Raw genomic sequence first — 5,359 nt, forward strand, 5'->3', positions numbered from 1 at the left:
GGTTGACATCCGTTAGCATCTTGAAAGACATATATACAAGCTGAATCAATGGATCGAAATTGCAACATATAGCCTTAACATTCGAACAAAAATGAACAAATGAATTCCAAAGTAAATCATCACACTTCCGTTAAGTTGAGAAGCCACTTAGATAAAGGTAGATGAATAAAGCAACAAGGTACGGATATGAACAAATAAGTGGTAAGGATTACCCAATCACAAACCAAATATTTGCGGGAAGAAATACTAGAGCTACTTGAATTCCCACCTATAAAACTCCCGAAACTTTCTGGTTATGCAATCATGTGTTGGGGATACAGGGGAAGCATAATATCTCACCCAAAACTAGCAAATCCTACATCCAACTATATCCACCCTTCAACACATAACCAAGAAACCTTCGGAAATCATTCACCTCAAACTTCAAAAAGCATTTGTTATACAAGTTATGGCAATACTCCCGAACTCCCACCCAGTACTGGGTGCGTCGAGGTTATCTCACCAACAACTGCATAAAAGAGATTTTCAATGTCAGCGAACTCACGTATTCCAGAACCGCAACGATAAAATTGTGATGACAGCACCTCAGAGCTCAACTCCCCGGGACACTTCCACAACCCCTAAATGTCAGGAGGCACCAAGAACAATGTTCTCGTCACAAAACCATCGGAACGATTCCAAGATACCTGCGTGATCCTAAATTTTTTTCATGAAATTTGAGGAGAGAAGAGTCAAAACTCTACGTCAGGAGGCCTCACCAGAGCGACGAAGAGACCGAGGAGTAACAAGAATCCTAATCTCTGATATATATATAATCCTAAGACTCAAAACATTTTGTTCTAGACACAACAACGTCAGCGATTCGATCAAGCAGGGGGCTCCTAATTCGGGGAAGGCTCTGATACCAACTTGTAACACCCACAATGCGGCTATATCTCCCACGTATCGGGGCACGACTTAGAGGCATAGCCGCATGGTAGGTCTGTCGCAAGAGGGGTAATCTTTACACATCCCATGTACTGAATAATAAAGGGATAAAGAGTCGGCTTACAATCGCCACTTCACGCAATACATAAATAGTCATACATCATCCAGAATACAATCGAGGTCCGACTACGGAACCAAAATAAAGAAAGACAACCCCAAATGATAGATCCCCAATCGTCCACACTGGGCTCCTCTACTGATCATCAGGAAAAGAAACATAGTAACAACCTGAATCCTCGTCGAACTCCCACTTGAGTTCGGTAGCGTCCCCTGCACTGGCATCACCGGCACCTGCATCTGTTTGGAAGTATTTGCGAGTCACGGGGACTCAGCAATCTCACAGCCGCGAGATCAAGACTATTTAAGCTTATGGGTAGGAAAGGGGTAGTGAGGTGGAGCTACAGCAAAGCACTAAGCATATATGGTGGCTAACATACGCAAAAGAGAGCGAGAAGAGAAGCAAAGCACGGTCGAGAAGCTAATAGTGACCAAGAAGTGATCCTGAAGCTACTTACGTTCAAGCATAACACGAGACAGTGTTCTCTTCCCGGACTCCACCGAAAAGAGACCATCACGGCTACACACGCGGTTGATTCATTTTAATTAAGTTAAGTGTCAAGTTCTCTACAACTGGATATTAACAAATTCCCATCTGCCCATAACCGCGGGCACGGCTTTCGAAAGTTCAAAACCCTGCAGGGGTGTCCCAACTTAGCTCATCATAAGCTCTCACGGTCAACGAAGGATATTCCTTCTCGCGGGAAGACCCGATCAGTCTCGGAATCCCCGTTACAAGACATTTTGACAATGCTAAAACAAGACCAGCAAAGCCGCCCGATGTGCCGACAAATCCTGATAGGAGTCGCACGTATCTCGTTTTCAGGGAACACCGGATGAGCACTCCGTACAGCTAAAACCAACCCTCGAGTTTCCCCGAGGTGGCGCTGCAAAGGACTCTAGTTCAGACTAACACTCAGAGGAGCACTGGCCCGAGGGGGTTTAAAATAAAGATGACCCTTGAGTCTGCAGAACCCAAGGGAAGGTATATGGTGGTAGGTAGGCAAATGGTAAAACCAATGTTGGGCCTTGCTGGAGGAGTTTTATTCAAAGTGAACTATCAAGGGGTTCCCATAACACCTAACCGCATAAGGAACACAAAATCAAGGAACATAACACTGGTATGACGGAAAGTAGGGCGGCAAGAGTGGAACAAAACACCAGGCATAAGGCCGAGCCTTCCACCCTTTACCAAGTATATAGATGCATTAAAGTAAATAAGAGATAATAATGATATCCCAACAATATCCATGTTCCAACATGGAACAAACTTCATCTTCACCTGCAACTAGCAACGCTATAAGAGGGGCTGAGCAAAAGCGGTAACATAGCCAAACAACCATTTGCTAGGAAAGGTGGGTTAGAGGCTTGACATGGCAATATGGGAGGCATGATATAGCAAGTGGTAGGTAGCGTGGCATAGCAATAGAGCGAACAACTGGCAAGCAAAGATAGAAGTGATTTCGAGGGTATGGTCATCTTGCCTGCAAAGTTCTCAGAGTTGACGAAAGCTTGATCCTCGTTAGCGTACTCAACAGGTTCCTCGATCACGTACTCGTCTCCCGGCTCTACCCAAGGCAAGAACACAAGCAAAGGACCAACAATCAATCACGGTGCAATGCATAAACAACATGATGCAAAACATGGCATGACACGCGGGATGTGATATGCAATGCATATGCGTGTTCCGGAAGGAAAAGGATGAACAAGGCATCAGCTTGGCAAACCAAGTGTGCCGCTGGAAAGATGAGATGATTTCGGTCGAAATCAATATAAAGATCTCCGAAATCGGATGCACGGTTTGCAAATGCCAAGCAAAACAAGAATGGCACAATTCTGCGATTAACAGCATGATGCCATCTGGAATGCAACAAGAAACTAAGTTACTGCACTCCAACATAACAACAAAGTATATTGAATTGACGTACACAAGATGCTTGACAAAACATGAACACTGAGCTATGGCTAAATCACACAAGAGCAGGTTGAAACAAGCATGGCAAAAGTGCAAAAGATATCAGCTTCACAAACTTAGTGAAAATACTAACATGCCAGGAATAACATCAGGAAGCAATGTTTAGATCAAGCAAACAACATGCTGCAGGAACATAACATAGCACACAAAGTCCTTTACTGATCATGAGCCAAAAAGGCACAGAAGATATGATTGCACCCATGTAAACATAGCAAGTTTTATTAACAGTTTCAGACTTTGCAGAAAACTGAACATGGCAAAAACAGAATTATGAAGGCATCTTTGCGAGTTCAAATCACTCACCACAAAGCATTGCATGACAAAAAAAGCATAGCATCAGCAATATGACATGTTCATGAAGCTAACCATGACAATAGCAAGTTCATAGCATGCATGGATCACTAACAACAACCATGGCAAAAATTGATTAACATGTAAACAATCTGCCAGGAACATTTTATAGCAAAAGTAGAGCAAGATTAAGACATGCTAGGGCGCTCCATAATTACAAACAGGGGCATTGATGGATAGAGCATAACCATATGTTCAAAAAATCCTTAATGAAGCAACTAAAAACAAGCATGGATCTCACTGTAGCATCATGTTTACATGGCATAAAATAACAGCAGAACAAGGACTTAGCAAAATCGTAAGCCCTGAAAACAACAATATCACGAAGCCTAGTTTACAAGCTTGTGCTAGTCACCACATAGATCACAAAAATACATGGCAAGAACCTCTGTAAGATGGCATGGCATAGATCAAAACACATGTAGAGCTCATGCCCATATGAAGCACACATCGAATGTGATAAAAATGACAAATCACCCTAAACTGATAAGTAGCAGCAGTAAACATTTATAGCACTCTTGCAACAATGATTAGGGCATCAAGATGAACTCAAACAAGCATGCAACAATAGAATGAAATGAAGAGCATCCCACAATGAACATTTAGATATTCTATATGCATGAAACGGAGCTACGATCATGGGGTTATGAGGCAATGAATAGATCATGAAAAAGTTACAGAAAAAGGACTTGGAGAAAATATACCCCTCCGGATCAGATCTAGGGTTCTTCGCACGGAAACTGAGGCAGGGCCGGAGCTTCGCCGGAGTAGTTCGCCGGAGTGGGGGAGATGGCCGGAGAGGAGGGGGATCGCCGGATCCGGGTCGGTGGAGGTCGTCGGGGCCGGACCCCGACCGGATCGGGGCGGATGCCTCGAGCGCGGGGCGGCGAGCTCCTCGCGGCGGTGGCGGCGGAGAGCCTTGCGGGGGCGCCGGCGAGGAAGGAATGGTGGCGGGGCGGCGCGCTAGGGGCGGCGGTGGCGCGCGAGGCGGCGGTAGTGGTGCACGAGGTGGCGGCGGTGCACGAGGATGCGGGGCAAGGCCGGTGCGGTGCGTGGCGCAGCCGGCGACTCCGGCGACCAGAGCGGGGCGCGAAGGCGAACGACGGCGGAGACTGGAGGCGGTGGTTGCGGGCCCGGCGAGGCCTGGTTCGGCCTGGGGAGGGATGGATCTGGGCCCCGGGCGGCCGGCGGCGAAGTGGACGCAGGATGACGACGTGTCGGCGCGGGATTCGTTGAGGGGACAGTGGTGGACGTGTCTGGTGCGCGGAGGGAGGAGGAGACTAGGGTTTCGCCTGAATTTTCAGAGGGGATCACATTTATATAGCTAGGAGGAGGTAGGAGTGTCCAAATGAGGTGCAGTTTTCGCCCACACGATCGTGATCCGATGACGGAGGACATGGAAGGGGTTTGGATGGGTTATTGGGCCATTTTGGAGGGGTGTTGGGATGCAACACACAAGAGGCTTTTGCGGTTACCCGGTTAACCGTTGGAGCATCAAACGAACTCCAAATGGCCCGAAATTTGACAGGCGGTCTACCGGTGGTGTACCAAAGCCACTTGGCAAATCTCATTCCATTCCGAGAACGTTCAACACCCGCTCATGAAAAGAGACAAGAGGGGGATGCCGGTGCACGTAGGAGTGTCGGATTGCGAAATGGACAACGGGGAAAAAGCTCGGATGCATGAGATGAACATGAATGCAAATGCGATGCACATGATGACATGATATGAAATGCATGACATGAAAAAATGAAAAACCAAGACAAAACCCAACCACGAAGGGAATCTCATAACTTAAAGCCGGAAAAGGCAAGAGTCGGAGTTACAAATATGGCAAGTTACATCCGGGGTGTTACACAAGTGTTCAAGCATATCAGCATTGGGTTTTAATTCTCTACCAAAATAAGCATTGAAGTTTTCTTGTTTAACCATAAATTCATCAAACTCATCTAAGCATGGGCTAGCAAACTTAGTAAATGGGATTTCAGC

The sequence above is a fragment of the Triticum dicoccoides genome, chromosome 4A (assembly GCF_002162155.2).
Source record: "Triticum dicoccoides isolate Atlit2015 ecotype Zavitan chromosome 4A, WEW_v2.0, whole genome shotgun sequence".
In the NCBI taxonomy this organism is placed as follows: domain Eukaryota; kingdom Viridiplantae; phylum Streptophyta; class Magnoliopsida; order Poales; family Poaceae; genus Triticum; species Triticum dicoccoides.